The 24,188-nt window shown below is 47.4% G+C and overlaps 1 protein-coding gene across 1 annotated transcript in view; it reads left to right on the top strand.

Moving 5' to 3' along the window:
* TMBIM4 (transmembrane BAX inhibitor motif containing 4) overlaps nt 1-24,188 on the top strand; it is a 201,079-nt gene that overhangs the window by 123,242 nt on the left and 53,649 nt on the right. The gene's annotated exons all lie outside the window — the stretch shown is intronic.

The following is a 24,188-nucleotide window of genomic DNA, read 5'->3' as shown; positions in this document are numbered from 1 at the left end:
CCCTAGCCTCCTTAGTCTTTCTTCATAGGGAAGTCGTCCCATCCCCTTCGTTGCACCTTTTCCAATTCTACTATATCTTTCTTGAGATGGGGCAACCAGAATTGAGCACAGTACTCAAGGTGCGGTCGCACCATGGAGCGATACAATGGCATTATAACATCCTCACACCTGTTTTCTATACCTTTCCTAATAATACCCAACATTCTATTCGCTTTCCGAGCCGCAGCAGCACACTGAGCAGAAGGTTTTAGTGTATTATCGACGACGACACCCAGATCCCTTTCTTGGTCCGTAACTCCTAACGTGGAACCTTGCATGACGTAGCTATAATTCGGGTTCTTTTTTCCCACATGCATCACCTTGCATTTGCTCACATTAAATGTCATCTGCCATTTAGCCTCCCAGTCTCGTAAGGTCCTTCTGTAATTTTTCACAATCCTGTCGCGAGTTAACGACTTTGAATAACTTTGTGTCATCAGCAAATTTAATTACCTCGCTAGTTACTCCCATCTCTAAATCATTTATAAATCTATTAAAAAGCAGTGGTCCTAGCACAGACCCCTGAGGAACCCCACTAACTACCCTGCTCCATTGTGAATACTGCCCATTTAACCCCACTCTCTGTTTCCTATCCTTCAACCAGTTTTTAATCCACAATAGGACATTTCCTCCTATCCCATGACCCTCCAATTTCCTCTGTAGCCTTTCATGAGGTACCTTGTCAAACACCTTTTGAAAATCCAGATACTCAATATCAACCAGCTCCCCTTTGTCCACATGTTTGTTTACTCCTTCAAAGAATTTAAGTAAATTGGTGAGGCAAGATTTCCCCACACAAAAGCCATGCTGACTTGATCTCAGTAATCCATGTCCTTGGATGTGCTCTGAAATTTTGTTTTTGTTTTTTTTTTTAATATTTTTATTGGTGTATGAAGTCAGTCTTAATACATCTTAGAGCATAAACATAGTATAACAGTTGCTGTATAAAATTGTTCATGATACAACACAGCTTAGCCTTTGATCTGATTGGACTCCATAACAGTTTATTTATGACCCCCCCCCCCCCCCTTGAGTAGAGAGTTTCCCCAACTGTACACATTCTTTACTACTCGGAATTGGAGTGCTGTTGCGAAAGCAGTGTCTGAGCTCTACACCAAAGATCTCGGTATTGACGGAGTCTCAATGCAACAGCAAATTTATGTCATGTTAACCCAGCTGCCCATTTCTATCATACAAGTTTTCCATGATTCCACCTCTGGGGGTGTCTCATTGACCCACTCCCGCAATATGCACTTCTTCAAAATTATCAATGCCAGCAATACAAAACGGATCTGGGCCGCGCCCAGTCCCTGTCCTTTAAGTGCCTCCCCACATCCCATCAGAGTAACGGAGTATTGCCACTCCACTGTGCGTTGCAGAATTTCTTCCAGCAGCTGCAACGCATTCGCCCAGAGAGCATGCAATGATGGACATTCCATAAAAGAATGTAGGAATGAGCCCACACTCCCCTTACATTTATTACATGCGTCATCCTCCCACATCCCCAAAGCTTTCCCTCTTGCTTTTGTAATATGCACCCTGTAGAGAATCCTATACTGGATGTCTTGCAATGCTGCATTCGGGGTTATCTTACTCAGGTTTCTGAATATTACCCCTAGGCGTTCCACCGTAACTTCTTCGACCATGTCCCTACTCCACTTCTCTGCCAATTGTGTCATATGTGGTACTGTTTTGTAATCTCTAATCGCTTGGTGCCACCTGGTCAGTCTATTGCTTATTGGATTAGTCTGCATAAACAGGAGGTCCAATTTTGTGAAATGAGCTATAGCCCGGGTCCTGCGCTCTTCACTCAGAACATAGTCTCAGGCCTGTAAGTAAGCAAAGAATTGAGAGCCAGCTATCTGCAGTTCCTGCTTTACCATATCAAAGGTTGGAAAGACGTCGTCCCCCTGTTTCCTAAATTGACCTATGAACCAACATCCCTTTTCCCGCCAGCTCCCAAATACTGACACGCCCTGCCCTGCCGGGAAGGCCATGTTCCCTACTAATGGCATGAATGGGCTAACCCCCTTACCCGCTTCTCCATGTCCTCTCCACCACCTCCAAGCCCGCTGTAGTGCAGCCACAAATGGGTTCCCCACTATCTTTCTAGCTCCCTGTACTACCCAGGATTCTAACACCGTAAAAGGATCATTTGGACTGCACCAGCTCTCCCAAAAACCCTGGAGGGCATAATGTCCTTCCCCTGAGATCAGCTCGTGTATCCACCGCATCAGTGCCGCCACGTTATATCTCCTCAGGTCTGGGAGTCTGAGGCCTCCTTGTGCCTTCCCATGAATCAATTTAGTAAATGCAATCCTGGGGCACTTTGAATGCCAGATAAAAGTGTCTATAATGCTTCTATACCTTTTTTCCTCCTCCTTTCTCACCCACAGCGGGAGCATTTGTAGCGGATATATGAGCTTAGGTAGTAGTACCATTTTCACTAATGCAATCCTGCCCATGAAGTTTAATGGTAGGTCTTTCCATTGGTTACATAATTTTTTTACCTCCTCTATACGGTCAATTACGTTTCTTTTATATACCCAGACCTGATCTGCACTAAGGTGTACCCCAAGGTATTTAATGCCTCCCGGTGCCCAGCGTAGAGGGAAAGTCGGCGATTCTCTACATTGACATGATGCAGTGACAGATAGCGCCTCTGATTTCTCAAAATTTATGCTGAGGCCCGAGAATTCCCCAAATTCTCGAATAGTGTGCATCACCAGGGGCAGAGTTTCAGTCGCATCATCTATCAGCAACAACATGTCGTCTGCGAACAGATTAATTTTATGTTCCTCTCCTCCCACTCTTAACCCTTTCAAATTTGGCTCCTGTCTTATTTTGGCTGCTAGTGGTTCCAGTGTCAAAATAAACAATAAGGGCGACAGCGGGCACCCCTGCCTGGTCCCCCTTCCCAGGGTGAATGTATCCGTCAGGGAGTCGTTCACAAATATTTGAGCCGTCGGGGAACTATACAATGCCTGAATCCAACTCAAAAATTCCCCCTGGATGCCGAAGCGCCTCAATATCCAAAACATATACTTCCAGATCACTTTATCAAAGGCTTTTTCGGCATCCAGGCTAGCTAGAATGGCATCCCCAGTTCTCCCCTTCCCCTCCAAAAGCACTCTGCATACTTTTAAGATGTTGGCCGACGGGTACCTGCCCTTAACAAATCCTACCTGGTCCGCATGCACCAGGCAAGGCACCACCCTTCCCAAACGATCCGCCAGCACTGCTGCCAATATCTTTACATCTTGGTTCAGCAGAGAGATTGGCCTGTATGAGCCCACCAACTCCCCGTCTTTCCCAGGCTTTGGGAGCACCACTATATGTGCGTGATTTAACACCGGTCCCATAGTGCCCGCTTCTCTGGTGTCCTCACACATAGCGACAAAGGGAGCTATAATTATATCTTGTAAGATTTTATAGTATTCCACTCCCAGCCCATCGGGGCCCGGTGCTTTTGCTAAGGTTAAACGCTTGATGACATTCTGAACCTCCTCCCCCTGTATCGGCGCATTTAACATCTGCCGCTGTTCTACCGAGATAGTGGCCAAACCCACCCCTTCAAGAAATTCCCTGCATTTATCCTCTAAAAAGGAGCCCTCCTTATATAGGGACGAGAAAAAGCGTAGAAACTCCTCTTGAATGTCAGTTAACTGCGCACATACCCTCCCTTGCTTGTTTCTAATTTTTCTGATAAATTTCCTCGATGTCCTCTGATTCACGAGAGATGCTAACATTTTGCCCGTTTTGTTGCCCCATTGGTGTAGTTTATATTTATACAATTTAACATTGTAAATTGCTTCCTCGTCCAGCACATTCTGTATTTCTTTCCTACACTCCATGTATGTCTTTCTATTGCCTTCAGAGGGGAGACCCATAAGTGCTCTACGCGCCTCTCGCAATTTCATAGTTAGATCTTTTATTTTTTCCCCCCGCTTTTTATTTTTGGAAGTAACGTAAGTAATAATTTTCCCTCTTAGCACTGCCTTTGCAGCCTCCCAAAAGATTCTGGGGCTCACCTCCCGTGCATCATTCTCCACTATGTAATCCAACCAGCACTTCCTTAGATAGGAGCAGAAGTCCCTGCTCCTATATAACGCCGGATTCATCTGCCATCGGGCCGGTCCTTCCCTTCTACCCCAGGACAACTCTGCCCACACAAGTGCATGGTCTGACACAGCTGGCTCTACAATTCCCAATCGATTTGTTATAACACTGAGTGAGTATGATATAAGCAGACAGTCAAGGCGAGAATGGACCCCATGAGGATGAGAAAAAAAAGTGTAATCAGTGTCTGTTATATGTTGTTGCCTCCATATGTCCACCAAATCTAAATCCCTCATCAGCAAGTTCACACCCTTGTCCTCATGGTCTTTCCCTGCTCTCCGTGGTGGCTTGCAATCTATTGAGGGGTCGCTAGTGATGTTAAAGTCCCCCTCAACTATAAGTTGATAGTCATCTAATGCTAACAGCTTGGCTTTCAATAAAGTGAAGAATTTGTGGCTATAAACATTGGGTGCATAGACATTGCATAATCCCACCCTTTTCCCTTGCAAGTCACCTGTCACTATCAAATAACGCCCATCTGGGTCCTGGTACATATTATGTAAGTCAAAGGCCACATTTTTCCGGAACAGTATGGCAACCCCCCGCTGCCTTCCATTATATGATGCGAAGAATATATCTCCCACCCAATCCTTCTTTAACTTAAGGTGTTCTAGCTTACTTATGTGGGTTTCCTGAATCATGGCCACATCAGCTTTCTGGCGCTTAAGAGCCTGCAAAATTTTAGTTCTCTTTACCGGTGAGTGCACTCCGTCCACATTCAGCGACACAATCTTAAGGCAAGCCATTCATAACAAAATGTCTCCTGTCAACCTGTGCAATAGTTCCCTGTACTATCTGAAGGCTTCCCAGCTGAGCCCTCAGAGCTAAAATACACTGCCCCAAGTTCTGTTGCTTCTCAAACTCTCCTCTCCTCTTGCCCTCTGGTCTCTCCCCTCGTCTGTACACACTCCACGTAGGTATTTGTAGGAACCTCTCACTCCCTCCCTCCCACCCCTCGTCTTCTCTATACTCCCCCCCCTCCCCCCCCCCGCCCATTCCTCCTTTCCCTTGCACTGCCCCTTTATTTCTATCCCTCTGAGCACACATACCCCTTGTGCACACGTGCTCAACACTCACACTCCCCTTTTACACCACCAACTCTCCCGAACTCCGCCCTCTCTTCCCCTACCCTCCCCCCTCCTGGTGTTACCCCAAAATTTCACTCTGCTCAATGCAACATATATCTGAACATTATAATCTAGTAATTGAGCACTTGTACTCCTAAAAATAAGAATTTTTCAACCAGGAGCTCAAGTGAGACTCCAACATTTTAACCTGTTGTAATTGAAATTGAATAGTTCATAGCCCAGAGTCTTCTCTCGGTTCTCCGCATGCATGTTGACCTGATGAACCGGTAAACTGCATGTCTGCTGATATCCTTGAGTATGATGGTACTTGCAATCGTCATTCTTAGATTCATCTCTGATCTTGCCATGTCTGCTACCAAAAAATTCCATAGAAGTAACTCTGTCCCATCTAGCTCCGCCATTTTTTTTCAGATTCATCCATCACCTGACTTTTCGGCTGCTGCATTCTCTCAAGGTAGTGTTGACACAAACTTTTCTAGATCTGCTGCTTCATTGAAAAATAAAGTTTTATTCTCATGCAGTACTTGCACCTTCACGGGGTATAGTAAGGCAAAACGTACTCCTTTGTCATATAGCCTTTTACATTGACGGCCCATGGCTTTCCGTTGATCCGAAACTATGGCCGAATAGTCCTGAAAAAGCATTATTTTCTCTCCCTCATAGGCAAGGCCTGGATTACTTCTGTACGCCTGCAGCAGTGATTCCTTATCCATGTAATTTAACAGTTTTGCCAGTACTTGCCTTGGCCTGCTTTCATTCGCTCGTACCACTCCTACTCTGTGTACACCTGCAAAGGATACTTGCTGCTGTCCAGGCCCAGTTCTTTAGGCAGCCATTGTTCCACAAATTTTCGAAGCTCCATCGCTTTTACTGCTTCTGGGATGCCCACTATCCGAAGGTTATTCCGCCTGCTGCGGTTTTCAAGATCATCTGCCTTCTGTGTCAGCTGCTCACACTTCCTCTCCAGCGCTGTCATGCGCTCGTTCGTCCCTACAGCTGCATCTTCACAACTCGACACTCTTTCCTCCACAAGTTGCAAGCGGGCGCTTTGGCGTTCCAGTGTCTCCCGTATCTGGTCTACCGAGGTCTGCAATTTCGATAGTTTTTCTTCCAGCATCGCGGAGATCTGCTGCGTCAGGTCCCGAACCACCTCTGCTGGCATCGTTCCCGCCATCACCGTCTCAGGAGCCGCCGCCATCTTAGCCTGCGTCGTGCTGGTGCTCTGCTTTCCCCGCGGAGTCTTAGCGGGCATACCCTTCTTCGCATGCGGCAAAAATCTCCGCTGGAGTTCACTTTTGTAGCCCTCGCCTTCCGCCGTCCGATAGTGCAGAGCAGGGGATCACCTTGGGGGGAGATCGCAGGTAATTTTGCAGATTTTTGCGCGCTCAAGTCGGAGCCGGTGTCAGAGGCTTCCGCTCAGCTCCACGTCATCACGTGACCCCCTGTAATTTTGTTTTTGATAATAGCCTCTACCATTTTCCCCGGCACCGACATCAGACTCACCGGTCTATAATTTCCATGCCATGATATTCCATTGTACACATTTCCATTGCTACTTATTATGGAGCACATTTTAATTAATTAATTTATTTATTTGCTGCATTTGTATCCCACGTTTTCCCACCTCTTTGCAGGCTCAATGTGGCTTACATTATGCCGCAATGGCAATCGCCATTAACGGAATAAGAAGAACAGAGTATTATTACAATTATGGTAACAAAAGTTAATATAGTTGTGTAACAAGAGAGTTAAGTTGTAATGAGTACACCATAAGAATTGCATATTGCTGTGCTTCACTGGGTGGGTGGGATGCGGGATTGCATGGGTATTAACGTGGTGGCAAGTGATAGGTGAGTAGGTGAGGATGCATGTGACTGGTTTTGTGTGGGAGAGGTGCTTGTGTTTTTGGTGCTTGTGTGAGTGCTTCATAAGTATAGGTGAATGAGAAAGGTTTATGTGTGTATATGAGTGGGAGGGGAGATATGGGTGGTTCATGTTCTATCTTACAATTACATGTTGGCTATTGCTCCCCCTTCCCACTTCCCCCAATCTCTTCTTAGCAACTTTTATCCTCCTCTCCATCATAATCACCCTCCTTGGCCCTCACTTACTCCCCCCACCCATTTCTAGTCATTCCTTCTTTTCCAACACCCCTATCCTTTTCCAGCCATTCCCCTTCCCAATTCCCCTTGCACTCTGGATCAGACCAATGGTTCATCTGGCTCAGTATCCTGCTTCCAATAGTGGCCAATCCAGGTAACAAGTACCGGGCAGAAACCCAATTAGTAGCAACATTCTATGCTACCAGTCCTGGGGCAAGCAGTGGCTTCCCCTATATCCATCTCAATAACAGACTATGGACTTTTCCTCCAGGAACTTGTCCAAACCTTTTTTAAACCTAGATATGCTAACCGCTGTTACCACATCCATCAATGAGTTCCAGAGCTTAACTATTCTTTGAGTGAAAAAATATTTCTTCCTGACTGTTTTTAAAGTATTGCTGTGTAATTTCATTGAGTGTCCCCTAGTCTTTGTACTTTTTGAAAGAGTGAAAAATCGGTTCACTTTTACCTATTCTACTCCACTCAGGATTTTGTAGACTCTTCTCTTTCCCCTTGCAGTCATACCCAGTCTCCCTCAGATCTGCACTTATAAATGTATGCAGACAGTAGAAGAGATTCTATGAATCAACTGAATATCTATTTTGAAGAAATTAGGGAATGATCTACATTTTTATAAAACTCATCAAACACAGAAGCATCATATGTAGGCAATCTAGATAGAATTCCTCTTCCAATGAGAGATTAAACCTTGAGTATGGATTTATAGAGGATTCCAAATTAAATATGTAACACACTTTGAGTAATATTATAAGTAAGTTAAGCCTATATGGCAGAGAAAGGGCATAACAGATGCAGAGGTATATACATGATAAAATATATGCATAAGCATCGCTTTGGGTTGTTCTCCGAGGACAAGCAGGCTGCTTGTTCTCATGATTGGGCCGTCGTCTGCGACGGCCCAGGAGACCGGCAAAATTTGTATAGCAAAACAAAGAACTCTCCAGAATGCTCCGTCGCATGGGCAGAACACACTGCGCATGCGCGAACAGCTTTCCGCCCGTGACACGAGCGTGCCCTCCTCAGTTTTTTCTCATCCGCGTCTGAGGCGACACGGTGTTTCTGCTGTGTTCCTTTTAAGCCCAGGAGACTTTTTGCGTCCTGCTTCTTCCTTCTTGTTTTGTTTTCACAAAAATTAAAAAAAAAAAAAAAAAAGTAGTAGAACTTTAGTCTACCCTTTATTTCTTTAGTTTTTTCTCATTCTGTTTAAGTTTTCTTCTTTTTTCGCTGCAGCCGGCTTTTAGGCTTTTCGGTCAGGTTTTTATTCCTTTTTGTGCCTTTTTATTGGCATCATAAAATCTTAATTTCGCAGCCGCCGTTTTATCGTCCATGTCATCGAGGACACCCAGAGGCTTCAAGTGTTGTACTCGCTGCAACTGGACCATCTCGGGTACCGACCCCCACTCGTGGTGTCTCCAGTGCCTTGGGCCCGATCATCTTCCAGCTGCTTGTAAGCTGTGTCCTTTAATGAAGAAACGGACTCAAGTGTCTCGGGATGCTCAACGGGAAAAACTTTTTGCTGATCGGTCTGGTCCTTCGACGTCAGCATCGACATCGGTACCGAGGTCGGCGGCATCAGCGTCGAGGGAAGCATCGACTTCAAGAGCGCAAGTAATGGCTGCCGAACAACCACATCGCGCTGGGAGCAGCGAGGCATCGAGTGGGTCTCCACCTGTCTCGAGGCCTACTGCTATGCAGGTCCCCCGGGACCGACCTTCGTCGGACCCGGCCCCGAGGAGGCATGAGGATTCCACATCCTCCTTTTCGGTACCAAGGAGTCTCGATGATGGGTGTCGAGCGAAGGCTAAGAAGCACCGTCATCGTTCTCATTCCATGCGCGGTACCGAGAGCTCCGGGAAGCCAAGGGATTTGGCACCCGAGAAGCATCGGCGCCGGGAGGACCGCTCACGCTCTATACAGAAGATGCCGATGCATCAGGCTTCTGGCAGCCTGGTACCAGCTCTCGAGCCCCCTCAGATTCTGCCACCGGCTCCTGTACCAACCCCTCAGCCTTTTCTGATGGAAGCTCTGGATGAGCATATCAGGGCCCTTCTTCCAGAGCTTCTGGAGGGATTGCTGCGCCAATCTACTTCGGTGCCAGGGGTGCTTGCGCCTTCTGTACCGACTGTGGAGGTGGCATTTGGGCCTTCACCTGTGGTGAGGTCCCCGTCCTCAGTGCTGCTTGCGGCATCGGTGTCGGCCGCCACCTGGATCGATTCTCCCTCGACGTCGGAGGAGGAAGCTTCACCACAGTCCAGGCACAGGTTGACTTCTCAACGTCAAGACAGGCTCGGGTTCAGGCTGCTCTTAGAGAGCTTTTGTCCCGATACCAATGATGAGCGCTCGTGGGAGGAAGAGGAAGATCCCAGATACATTTCTGAAAAAGAGTCTTATGGGGTTCCCTCTGATCCTACTCCGCCAATTGAAAGAAGGTTGTCTCCACCTGAGAGTCTTTCTTTTTCCACCTTTGTTCAGGAAATGTCTAAGGACATTCCCTTCCCTATGGAGGTTGTGGATGAGCCGAGGGCCGAGATGCTCGAGGTCTTGGGTTATCCTTCTCCACCTACAGAGGTTGCAATGGCTCCCTTGCATAACACACTCAGGGAAGTTCTTATGCGAAACTGGTTGTTCCCTCTTTCTAATCCAGTGGTCCGCAAGAAAGCTGAGTCCCAATACAGAGTCCATGGAGAGCCTGTAATTGTGAAGTCTCAACTGCCTCACGATTCCATGGTGATGGATTCTGCTCTCAGAAGAGCCAAGAGTACTAGGGACTATGCCTCGATGCCCCCAGGCAGAGAGTCTAGGACCTTGGCTTATTTTGGGAGGAAAACATATCAGGCCACTATGCTTGTGTCACGGTCTCAGGCTCTCGGACACTGGAACAACGTGAGCCCTTGGGCTACTGTCGAGGAGCGGCAGCAGCAGGCAAAATCCCCCAACCAGGACTGGACAAACGAGCAAGGATGGAGCTGGAATCTAGAATGGATTTGGCTTGGCTGGACACAAATACTGGAACAGACTAGACTGGAATAACAGGATTCCCCAGAGGTTGAGCCCCTAGGTGCGGGCAGCCTGCAGGACTTACAGGACGGAGCTGGTAGACAAGAAATGCTGGACCAGACCAGACCACAGCGGGACTCTCACACCAGACACTGGATACAAAACAAGCTTGACTAAAACAGGATTCAGGACTCAGGATTCTCACACAGGGTATAGGATACTGAAACAAGCTTGACTGAACAGGGACTGAAGGTCAGAGGGGAAAAGAACAAACAAGGCAGGCTAGGCAGGATACAAAGCTGACAAACACAGACAAACAACAGAGCAATGGCTGAAGCTCAGGTAGAAGGGACTAGAACTAGCAAGGCAGACTAGGCAGGACACAAAGCATACGGGGACGCTCCAGCTTATATGTTCAGCCTGATTGACCTCCCTCCCAGAAATTCCAAGAAGCCGTCCCGCACCTACCTCAATCTCCACTATCCTAACTGCAGGAACCTAAGATACAAACTACTCTTCGCCTCCTCTTTTTGCTTTGTGTGTCCCCGTCACTGGAATGCTCTGCCATCAACATTGAAAGAGACTGCCGATCACAATCTCTTCAAGAAATCCCTAAAGACTGATCTATGTGATAGATCTTGCTCCTCTGCAGCTTGACTTCTTGCCATCCCTCATTCGTTTCTCCTGTTGTTTCCCTCCCTCCCCTTCATGTACCTTATTTTCTGTTTTAAACTAGAATTACTATGATGTTCTTTTCCTAAAATGTTGTAAGCCACATAGAGCCTGCCATAGTGGGAATTTGTGGGATATAAATGTTCACAAAAATAAACAGCAGAACTAAGGCTAAAGGCAGAAGTGCACACAGGCACCACAATAAAGAATACAAGACACAGAAGTGCCCACAGACACACAGACTAGAACAAGGCAACAAGGATCTAGGCAGAAGTGCTCACAAGCACACAGACTAACCTGGGGACCTTTGGCGTTGCAAAGACAAACTAGAAAGTTCCCAGCTGGTTAATAAAGGCAATCTCACAGCTGAGATCATCAGTAAGGGTGAGGCATAGTACCAAAAATCCCAAGCAATTCTGGAAGGCTGGAAGATCCGGAACGGACTGGAATGACTTCTGGAACATGCTTGAGAAGCAGGAACAAGACTGTCCATAGCACCCACAGGGTCCGGCCACCAGGGGGCAAAGTGAGCACCGACATGGAAAATAGTCACAATCGTGACAGCTCGCATCTAAGATTCAAACTTACCAGCTCTACACGAGTATCCACTTGCAGAACTCGGTGAGGCAACTGTCTAGTGTGGTTGAAACACTTCCTCTGGAGCTCGCCGAACCTTTTCACCAGGTGGTCAGGCAGCAGAAGGCGTGTCGTAAATTCCTGGCCAGGGGTACTTATGACACTTTTGATGTGGCACCCTGAGTAGCTGCTCAAGGTATAGTGATGCGCAGACTCTCATGGCTGCGTGTCTCTGACTTGGATTATAAGACCCAGCAGCGAATGACGGATGTTCCTTGCTGGGGGGATAACCTTTTTGGCGAAAAAGTAGAGGACATGGTCGATCCGATCAAGAAGCACCATGATGCTATGGATTCTCTCTCCCGCCGGGTGTCTTCTGCTACCACCTCCTCATCTAGGAGGTTTTTTGGAGGGAAGAGGACTGCTCCCTATTCCTGCAATAGGCTTAGGTACATTCCTGCTTCTTGGCAGCCTGTCCAGGCTCAGTCCCAGCACACTCGTTCCCGTCAACGGCGTGCGACTAAGGCCCCTGCGGCTCCCCAGCAAAAGCAAGGGACGGGCTTTTGACTGGCTCCAGTGCAGCATAGCCTCAGAAAAGTATCTGTGCCGGACAACTTACCGGTCGGAGGGAGGTTGATATTTTTTCACCAAAGGTGGCCTCTCTTAACCTCCGATCAGTGGGTTCTTCAAATAGTTCGGTCAGGATACACCCTCAATCTGGAATCCAAACCTCCGAATTGCCCCCCAGGAACTCATTCTTACAGCTCCCAGCACAAGCAGGTACTTGCAGAGGAACTCTCCGCCCTTCTAAAGGCCAATGCGGTCAAACCCGTTCCACCAGGGGAAGAAGGGCTGGGATTCTATTCCAGATACTTCCTTGTACAAAAGAAAAACAGGGGGGATGCGTCCCATCCTAGACCCAAGGGCCCTGAACAAATTTCTAGTCCGAGAAAAGTTCAGGATGGTTTCCCTGGGCACCCTTCTTCCCATGATTCGAGAAAACAATTGGCTATGCTCTCTGGACTTAAGGATGCCTATACTCACATCTCGATACTCCCAGCTCACAGGAAGTATCTTCAGTTTCGGTTGGGAACTCGGCACTTTCAGTACTGTGTACTGCCCTTTGGCCTCGCGTCTGCGCCCAGGGTTTTCACAAATTGCCTGGCAGTTGTTGCAGCATCTCTACACAGCCTGGGATTGCATGTGTTCCCTTATCTCGATGATTGGCTAGTGAAGAGCACCTTGGAGGCAGGCGCTCTACAGTCCATGCTGATGACTATTCAAGTGCTAGAACTACTGGGGTTCGTAATCAATTATCCCAAGTCCCATCTTGTCCTGATTCAAAAATTGGAGTTCATTGGAGCTCTGTTGGGCACACGGACGTCTCGCGCTTATCTTCCCCAGGCAAGGGCAGACAATCTCCTGGCCCTCATGTCCATGGCTTGAGCGTCTCAACAGATCACAGCTCGGCAGATGTTGAGACTGTTAGGACACATGGCCTCCACAGTTCATGTAACTCCCATGGACCCTAGCTTCCCAGTGGTGCCAGGCTACAGGGGATCTAGACGATATGATCCATCTCTCCACCGACTTTTGCTGTTCCCTTCAGTGGTGGACCATTCGATCCAATTTCACATTGGGACGTCCATTCCAAATTCCTCAGCCACAAATAGTGATGACAACAGATGCATCCCTCCTAGGGTGGGGAGCTCATGTAGATGGTCTCCACACTCAAGGAGCTTGGTCCTTTCAGGAAAAGGGTCTTCACATCAACCTCCTGGAATTACGAGTGATCTGGAACGCTCTCAAGGCTTTCAGAGATCGACTGTCAAACCAAATCATTCTGATTCAGACAGACAGTCAGATTGCTATGTAGTACACCAACAAGCAGGGGGACACCAGATCGCGCCCTCTGTGTCAGGAAGCCATTCGGATGTGGCTTTGGGCATGCCATCACGGCATGTTTCTCCAAGCCACGTATCTGGCTGGCGTAAACAGCAGTCTGGCCGACAGGTTGAGCAGGATCATGGAACCTCACGAATGGTCGCTCAACATGAGCGTTGTCCACAAGTTCTTCTGAGCATGGGGCACCCCCTCTGTGGATCTTTTTGCCACTCAGCTCAATCACAAAGTCCCTCAATTCTGTTCCAGACTTCAGGCCCACAACAGACTAGCATCAGATGCTTTTCTCCTGCATTGGGGGACAGGTTTTCTGTATGTGTATCTTCCCATACCTCTAGTAGGGAAGACTTTGCTGAAACTCAAGCAAGACCAAGGAATACTGATTCTGATTGCGCCCTTCTGACCTCTTCAGATCTGGTTTCCTCTTCTTCTGGAGTTATCCTCCAAAGAACCGTGGAGATTGGGGTGTTTCCCAACCCTCATCACTCAGAACGAGGGGTCAATTCTACATCCCAACCTCCGGTCTCTGGCTCTCACGGCCTGGATGTTGAGAGCTTAGAAGTTGCCTCCTTGGGTCTTTCAGAGGGTGTCTCCCGAGTCTTGCTTGCTTCCAGGAAAGATTCCATGAAAAAGTGTTATTCTTTCAAATGGAGGAGGTTTGCCGTCTGGTGTGAAAGCAAGGCCCTAGATCCTTTTTCTTGTCCTACACGGACCCTGCTTGAATACCTTCTACACTTATCAGAGTCTGGTCTCAAGACCAACTCCGTAAGAGTTTACCTTAGTGCAATTAATGCTTATCATCAACGTGTAGAGGGTAAGCCTATCTCTGGACAGCCTTTAGTTGTTCGCTTCATGAGAGGTTTGCTTTTGTCAAAACCCCCTATCAAACCTCCACCAGTGTAATGGGATCTCAACGTTGTTCTCACCCAGCTGATGAAAGCTCCTTTTGAGCCATTGAATTTCTGTCATCTGAAGTACTTGACCTGGAAGGTCATTTTCTTGGTGGCTGTTACTTCAGCTTGTAGAGTCAGTGAGCTCCAAGCCCTGGTAGTGCATGCTCCTTATATTAAGTTTCATCATAACAGAGTAGTCCTCCGCACTCACCCTAAGTTCTTGCCGAAGGTGGTGTCGGAGTTCCATCTGAACCAGTCAATTGTCTTGCCAACATTCTTTCCTCTTCCTCATACCCGCCCTGGTGAAGACAAGTTGCACACCTTGGACTGTAAGAGAGCATTGGCCTTTTACATGGAGCAAACAAAGCCCTACAGATAGTCTGCCCAGTTGTTAGTTTCTTTTGATCCCAACTGGAGGTAAGTCGCCATTGGAAAAAGCACAATCTCTAATTGGCTAGCGGATTGCATATCCTTTACTTACGCTCAAACTGGGCTGACTCTAGAGGGCCATGTCACGGCTCATAATGTCAGAGCCATGGCTGCGTCGGTGGCTCACTTAAAGTCAGCCTCCATTGAAGAGATTTGCATGGCTGCAACATGGTCATCAGTCCACACATTCACATCTCACTGCTGCCTTCAGCAGGATACCCGACACAACAGTCGGTTTGGGCAGTCGGTGCTGCAGAATCTGTTCGGGGTTTAGAATCCAACTCCACCCTCCTAGGCCCATTTCTGTTCTGTTTCAGGCTGCACTCTCACTTAGTTGTGTTTCTTTTTAGATCGATCTCTGTTATGTACTCGCCGTTGTGAGGCCCAATTGACCAGTGTTCATTGTTTTGAGTGAGCCTGGCTGCTAGGGATACCCCAATCGTGAGATCAAGCAGCCTGCTTGTCCTCAGAGAAAGTGAAGATACATACCTGTAGCAGGTATTCTCCGAGGACAGCAGGCTGATTGTTCTCACAAACCCACCCTCCTCCCCTTTGGAGTTGTTCCAGTTCTCTGTTTTGCTTTTTATTAAACTGAGGAGGGCATGCTCGCGTCACGGGCGGGAAGCCATTCACGCATGCACGGTGTGTTCTGCCTGTTCAACGGAGCGTTCTGGAGAGTTCTTTGTTTTGCTATAGAAATTTTGCCGGTCTCCTGGGCCGTCACGGACGACGACCCAATAGTGAGAACAATCAGCCTGCTGTCCTCGGAGAATACCTGCTACAGGTATGTATCTTCATTTTATGTGCATACACACAGTTTACTCCTGCTTCAGAGCAGGTGTAACTTTGTGCTGGATCTTTCAGGGTGTCAGTTTTATAATGACCATATGTGCCTTCACGGCCTGGGTGCCCTGTTATGTCTATTTTGGAAAGGTGACATATTCAAGTATTATAAAATTACCCTCTACAGTGTAAAAATAGGCGCTAATAATTTCTCTGAGAACAAGCAGGCCACGTTATTTCCACATGTGGGTGACGTCATCCGACAGAGCCCTGGTGCAGGCGCTGAATAGCTAGTACTATAGAAAGTTCTAGCAGCATCCTACCACATGTGCGTTGCTGCCTTCCTGTCCAGTGGTCAAACACTAGTCCCTCAGTCTCTTTTTTTCCACGGATCTGAGAGGATGTATTTGCGTGGCCTCTCATTATGTATTTTTTTCGCTTTCACAAGTGACTTCCTGCGCGGATGATTCTTTTTTTATATTTATATTGCTTTTTTTTTCCTTGTAGTTCCTTAATTTTTCAGCATTTTTTTTGTTTCCTTTATTTTTCGCGGGTGGATGCGCTGTTGGCCCACAGCCCCATCCTCAATTTGAACACTGCCTCTTTTTGTTCAAGATTGAAGAATTTGATTTAGCTGCAGCGCCATCCTCAATTTGAACGCTTCCCCTTTTTGTTCAAAATTGAGGCGTTTGATTTAGCTGTGATTCTTTTATTGATGTCTCCGAAGACCCCCCAGTGGCTTCAAGCAGTGCACCAAATGTCGCTGCGTTATTTCACTTATGTACTCGCACAACTGGTGCATTGGGCCAGATTATGATCCCTCTCTTTGTGATCTTTGTCTTAATATGCAAGTTAGAATACAGAAAGTGCGACTGACTCAACAGGAGCAACATTTTGTCGCTTCGAAGGCCAGACCATCATCTTTGGCACTGGCAGCGTCAACTTCTATGGCTGCATCGACACCGGTAAACAGTGGGAGTGCACCGGCACTGAGTGGATCTCAACCTGCCTCAACAGCAGGCACTGTTAGGCCCCGGGACCAGTCAGCATTGAACCCAACACTCCAATGCTCGGATTCAGCTTCAGGACCGGGGGATCAACTCTGCAACAAAGGAAGCCCAAGAAGCATAGGCATTGGTCCTCTTAGACTTATAGAGCCAGGAGCACTGGGGCATCGGACACTCCGATACCTGAGAAGCACCAGCATCAAGAGAAGCACTCCCCCTCTGTACAATTGGTGCCAGTCTTCAAGTGGCCAGGTTCCCCACCACTGGTTTGACACTGATGACTTTGCAGACTGCCTCTGCTCTGGCTGCCATGCCTTTGTTTTTGCCCACCCTTGAAGAGCAGTTACAGAAATGCTGATGCAGTTGCATTCCCACTTTGACATCAAGTGTGCTTGTGCCCTCAGCAGAGCAGCCCCAGGCAGTTTCTGAGGCTCCACCTATGCCAGCGCACAGATCATCGACACCGGTACCTCGCAGGGTACTGGAGCCGAGGCTTGAGCAGGCAGTACCCCTCTGACAGGGGAGGAAGCTTCCCCGGAGTCTGAGGGAAGGGCTGCACCTCGATGCTCCTTGGAGCACGGATGCCACTCCACTAGATCGAGGCCAGTGCAGACCCAGTCTCCTCATCCTCAAGAGGAAGAGGAATCTGACTGTGAATGCTCATGGGAATCAGATGCAAATCCACATTACCTCTTGGAGGAGGAGTCATATGGAATACCATCTGATACCTCACCTCTTCAAGAGAAACAAAAATCTCCTCCAGAGGTGCTCCCTTTCACTGGTTTTGTACGGTAGATGGCTGCACCATCCCATTTAAGTTAGAGATGGAGGAGGTGCCCAAGGCAGAGATGTTATCTAAATTGGGCTATGTCTCCTCCTAAGGAAGGAGTCACTGTACCGATGCACTGGTGAAGAATTGGGAATCTCCCCTCTCTGTGCAAGTAGGATACGCAGTACTATATCCAGAAGGCTCCCGTACTTGAGAGGGTTCAGCTGCCTCACCACTCTTTGGTAGTTGAATCTGCTCTCAAACGAGCCAAGAACTCTCAGTCTCATGCCTCCGTGCCCCCCAGACTAATTTGGGAGGAAAACTTCAGGCCTTGATGCTCGTTGCCTGCATCCAGTCCTACCAGCTCTACACAAGCCTTTAGTTGGCGTCTTTGATTATTAGTACACTCAGTTTAGCAGATTCTCTCCCTGCAGAGCAGGCCGCCAAGCTTCACCAGTTGGCCAAGAAACAGATAGAGTGTAGGCATTATTTGGCCAGGGGCACTTATGACTCCTTTGATGTTGTGTCCAGACTTTCTGGTATGGGTGTGGGTATGCGCAGACTCTCATGGCTGCGTGTCTCTGACCTAGAACAAGCTGTTCAAGAGAGGTTAGTGAACGTGCCGTGCCAAGGGGACAACTTATTTGAGGAAACAGTGGAAGAGGTTGCTGACCTCATTAAGAAACATATGGACATGATCCACACTGTCTCTTGGCAGCTCTATCTGCATCTTCTTCCACAAGAGTTTCGACTGGACAGTCCTACTACTCACAAAGGCGTAGGTACCAGCCCTCAGCCTTGCCAGCCCCACCCTCAGACATCCTAGTCGGCTCCCCAGTCAAAGCAGTGCGTGGATTTTGACTGGCTTCAGCAGAGCATAGCCGCCCAAAGGGTATCCGTACCAGATGGTCTACTAGTCGGAGGGAGGCTAACTTTTTACCAACACAGATGCCCCCTTATAACCTCTGATCAGTGGGTTCTTCAAATAGTCCATTGTGAGTATGCCCTGAATTGGCATCATCGACCTCCAAATTACCCATCAAGAGCAACTTACATCAGCTCTTAGCACAAGCAAGTACTTATGGAGGAAATCTCTGCCCTTCTACTGGCCCGAGCGGTGGAACCCATGCTACCAGGGGAAGAAGGGCGAGGGTTCTGTTCCAAGTACTTCCTTGTGACCAAGAAAACGGGGATATTCTGGCCCATCCTAGACCTAAGGGCCCTGAACAAATATCTTGTAAAAGAGAAGTTCAGAATGATTTCCCTGGGTACCCTACTTCCTCTCATTCAGGAAAATGATTGGCTATGCTCTGTGGACTTAAAGGATGCCGATACCCACATTCTAATACTTCCCAGTCACAGGAGGTATCTCAGATTTTGAGTATTGTGTTCTGCCATTTGACCTAAAGTCTGCCCCCATACTGTTCACCAAGTGCCTGGCGGTAGTCACAGCATATGTATGCAGAGTGGGAGCTTACCTGGACGATTGGCTGATCAAGAGCTCAACTCAGGAGGGGGAAAATGAGTCAGTGCAGATGACTATTCAAGTGCTAGAGCTACTGGAGTTTGTTATACATTATCCCAAGTCCCATCTTCATCCAGTCCGACAATTGGAGTACATAGGAGCTCTGCTAGACATGGCACAGGCTCGGACCTTCCTTCCTCTAGCGAGAGCAGATACCTTAATAACATTTGCCTCGCAGGTCCGCAGCAGCCAGCATGTTTCAGCTTGGCAGATGTTGAGACTGATGGGCCACATGGCCTCCACAGTACATGTCATTCCCATGGCATGGCTCCATTTTGGAGTGGCCCAGTGGACCTTAGCTTCCCAGTGGTCTCAAGCCACACGGAACCTAATGGATGCCATTCACATCCCATCAGAGTAGGCCCACACCCTTCTGGTGGACATTTTGGCCCAGTTTGACTGTGGGACTCCCCATTCCAAATTCCACCACATCAAAAGGTGTTGACAATGGATGCATCCAACCTGGATTGGGGAGCTCATGTAGATCAGCTTCACACTCAAGGTCAGTGGTCTGCTCAGGAGGCTCATCTTCAAATCAATCTCCTCGAGCTACTGGTCATTTGGAACACTCTAAAGGCTTTCAAAGATTGACTCCAAAACCAAATTATCCAAATTCAGATAGACAACCAGGTTGCGATGTTCTATGTCAACAAGCGGGGGGTACGGGCTCCTACCCCTTGTGTCCTACCCATTTTCACATACCTGCTGCAGTGGGTATGTGACAGTGGGCTCTCCTTCACAGAATGAGCCTCCATGCCGTATACTTTCCCAGCAAGAACAACAGCCTGGCAGACAAACTGAGCAGGATATTACAGCCGCATGAGTGGTCTCTCAACAAGGGCATAGTGAGGAAGATCTTCTGAGAGTGGGGCATCCCCTCGGTGGATCTATTCACCACTCACAAAGTCCCTAAGTTTTGCTCCAGGCTTGGGTCACACAGCATACTACCATCAGATGCCTTTTTCCTGCATTGGGGGAGAGGACTTCTGTATGCGTATCCTCCCATACCTCTCATAGAGAAGACCTCAGTGAAACTCGGACAAGATCGGGGCACCACGATTCTGATCACTTCTTGGCCGTGGAGTTATCTTCAGAAGATTTGTGGAGATTGGACTGTTTTCCAAACCTCATCACGCTGAACGAGGGATCCCTTGTGCATCCCAACCTCCAATCGCTGGCCCTCATAAACTCGAATCCCTTGGATTGCCTGAGGGTGTCACCCTATCTTACTGGTTTCCAGAAAGGATTCCAGAGGTGTTATTCTTTTAAATGGAGAAGGTTTGCCGTCTGGTGTGAGGTCAAGGTCTTAGATCCCTTCTTTTGCCCTACACAAAACTAACTGAATACCTCCTGCACCTCTCTGAGTCTGGCTTGAAAACCAACTCTCTAAGGGTTCATCTTAGTGCAATTGATGCTCATTATCTGTGTGTTGGGAATGAGTCCATCTCTGTGCGGCCCTTAGTTATTCGCTTCATGAGAGGTTTGTTGTTGACAAAGCCCCCTACCAAACCTCCAGTTGTGTCATGGGATCTCAACATAGTACTCACCGAGCTGATGAAAGCTTCTTTTGAGCCTCTGGATACCTGCCATCTGAATTTTTTGACCGGGAATGTTGTGTTTCTGGTGGCGGTCACTTCAGCAAAAAGAGTCAGTGAGCTCCAAACCCTAGAATCTCACCCACCAAGTTCCATCACAGAGTAGTCCTCCACATGCACCCCAAGTTTCTTCCTAAGGCCTTGTCGGAGTTCCATCTTAACCTGTTAATTGTTCTGCCAACATTTTTTCGTAAACCTCACGCCCATCCTGGTGAAAGTGTACTACATACTTTAGACTGCAAGCAAGCCTTAGCCTTCTATCTGGAACGGACTGTTACCCATAGACAGTCCACCCAGCTTTTCCATTGTTTTGACCCCAACAGGTTGGGGATGGCCATCAGCAAACGCACACTTTCAAATTGGATAGCAGATTGCATCTCCTTTGCTTATGCCCAGGCTGGGCTGACTCCTGAAGGTCATGTCATGGCTCACAATGTCAGAGCCAAGGCTGCGTCAGTAGCCCACTTGAGATCAGCCTCCATAGAGGAGATTTGCAAGGCTGCAACATAGTAACATATATACATAGTAACATAGTAGATGACGGCAGAAAAAGATCTGCACGGTCCATCCAGTCTGCCGAACAAGATAACTCATATGTGCTACTTTTTGTGTATACCATACTTTGATTTGTACCTGTGCTCTTCAGGGCACAGACCGTATAAGTCTGCCCAGCACTATCCCTGCCTCCCAACCACCAGCCCCGCCTCCCGCCACCAGCTCTGGCACAGACCATATAAGTCTGCCCAGCACTATCCCTGCCTCCCACCACCGGCTCTGGCACAGACCGTATAAGTCTGCCTAGCACTATCCCCGCCTGCCAACCACCAGCCCTGCCTCCCACCCTGATTAAACTTTTTTATCTCTAGTATTTCACCTTTAATCGAGGCATTCATTAATAATAAGGTACTATTCACACCTTGTATGGCGTCCCAGTGTGTCTAACGACACCACTGAACGTCTTACAATTCCTCCGGTACTCACTGCTACGATCTCCCGGGTTGGTGGAGCAATATCCAACACAGATGTTTCCTTTCCCGGGATCGAGGTGCCCATAGGTCCTCCTTCTACAAACATCACCGGGTTTTCATCCTCGCAAAGCTGTGACCCCCTGGGCAGCAAATCGTCTCCGGGTCGCGGAGGAACAGTGTGGGAAGGAGAACTCAACGTCACTCCTTCTATGCTGCACTCGAGGCCCAAAATGGCCGAGTCTGCCGAAGTGGGCATCTGCTCTCCAATGACTCGAACGCCAAAGTTCTCCATAGTCATCTGGCGGGAGGTGGGTGTCGAAGGCGGTGCCGTGGAGGAAGGAGCCGGGTAAGTGAGCCTCTCGCAAGAGCAATGTCGATTCTCGTGAGCTACTGAGCCACACATCCGTTCACGTCGCCATCTTGATCCCTCTCCCACTTCAGGACTACATTTCTAAGATCCAATCACAGCTAGGAGATGCCGAAGTTTACAGACCCCTGAGCGAGGGCCCCCGCTCCTAGTTTGCAAGACTTCTTGAATTTGATTAAATACATAGAGCTTCCCTGAACTACAGTGGTGACACGTGTCACATTTGATATCAAGGCATTGTACACATCGATTCCGCAGGACCAAGCTTTATGGGCAGCCCACAATGCCCTAGAAACTAGACAGAAACCTGAGGACGTTCCAACGGACTTTCTAATGAACCTTATCAGGATTGCGATGCAGGATAACTATTTTCAATTTCAGGGAAAATGCTACCTCCAGCTAAATGGAGTAGGAATGGGGGCGGCATTTGTTCCCTCGGTTGCGAACCTCTTTATGGCACAGTTTGAAGAGCAATGGTTGAAGCATTCTCCTTACTGGGGGGTGCATCTTATTCTGGAAGAGGTTTATTGATTACATTTTAATGCTATGGACTAGGCACACAGGGAGCCTAAGGGATTTTGTGGAATGGTTAAACCAATCTAATCCGGCTATCCAATTCACCTGTAACCATTCCACTTTTGCATATAGACATCTTTCTGATGAATCATGAGTTCACAATTCGTGTCTATAAAAAGAGCTCAGACAGAAACACATTGTTACAGTATAGGAGTTTACCTTATTCCCAGTTTCTTAGGTTTCGCAGGATTTGTAATAATGACAGGATCTTCAATGACCAGGCTAAAGCACTGGGTTCCTCACTGTTCGAAAGAGGTTACCCGATGGGAGTAGTGAAGAAGGCAACATGATCTTCTTATCTCACTACTGTTTGAATCAAGACACCCAATGCGATAGTCGGTTCGGACAAGCAGTTCTGCAGAATTTGTTTGGTGTCTAGAATCCAATTCCACCATCCTAGGCCCTGTTTTGTTCTGTTCCAAGCTGCACCTACAGCTAGTATGTATATAATTTCAGGCTGATTTGGAATTTTAATCTTGACATTTCGAGACTCCATTATCCTAGCTTTCTTGTTTTCAGTGAGCCTGGTAGCTAGGGATTCCCACATGTGGGAATAACAGGTCCGGCTCGTCCTTGGAAAAAGCAAAGATACTTACCTGTAGCTGGTGTTCTCCAAGGACAGCAGGCCGCTTATTTATACATACCCTCCCACCTCCCCTAGGAGTTGAACTTTTTATGCTTTTCATCTGACTGAGGGGCCCGCACTCGACTGTCGGGCGATAAGGCACCAACGCATGCACAGTGGGATGCTGCTAGAACTTTCTATAGTACTAGCTATTCAATGTCCGCACCATGGCTCCGTCAGATGACGTCACCCACATGTGTGAATAATCAGCCTGCTGTTCTGAGAGAGCACCAGCTACAGGTAAGTATCTTTGCATTACACGCCGATTGCATGTGTAAATGATTAGAATAATGGCATATATGCACATATGTGCGCGCACACACACACGTAAATTTCAAAACTGTGCCTAAGCACTATTCTGTAAATATAGAATTTAAACTTGCATACATAACTTATAGAATATTGTAAGTTATGCATGTATCTCCAGAACATAAGTGCACATATTTATGCCATCTCCGTGGTTGACATATGTGCTTACACCTAAACACATACAAATGTATATACCCAGTTATGCAAGTATTCAATAAAGCATGGGTACTCAAACCTGTCATGAGGATCCACAGGCCATTTGGGCTTTCAGGATATCCCTAATGAATATGCATGAGAAAGATTTGCTTGCCTGTCACCTACATTATATGCAAATCTCTCTCATGCATATTCATTACTAACCTTACCCTGAGTTATCTGGATTTCACTCTGATTACACCTATTACATTACTTTCACTGTAATCACTATTATTTTTATTCAAATTTTTATTAATATCACAACTTCAATTCAATACAATTTTAGTACTTGGTACAATATATTTTTCCTTACTCTCAATCATACCCACACTCACTCACAAGCTATGTATGTTGACCGTACATTTTCTTGAATCTTTTTTTTAATAGTAACTCTATACATATTCAACAACGTTTGTAAACCACTTTCTGCTGTTAAAGTTCCTATTTGAGTATATGCAAAACCGTCTATGAAGCTAATTAATTCCAGTCCATAAGATGTCTTCTTGAAATTCCTACTGATGGCTTTCCTTGTACTTTTATTTTATAAAACTAGTAAAAATGGCCCGTTTCTGACACAAATGAAACGGGCGCTAGCAAGGTTTTCCTCGGAGTGTGTATGTTTGAGAGAGTG

The sequence above is a fragment of the Microcaecilia unicolor genome, chromosome 10 (assembly GCF_901765095.1).
Source record: "Microcaecilia unicolor chromosome 10, aMicUni1.1, whole genome shotgun sequence".
Classification (NCBI taxonomy): domain Eukaryota; kingdom Metazoa; phylum Chordata; class Amphibia; order Gymnophiona; family Siphonopidae; genus Microcaecilia; species Microcaecilia unicolor.
Note: the sequence above shows the minus strand (reverse complement) of the source record. Positions and strands in the feature narration are given on the sequence as shown.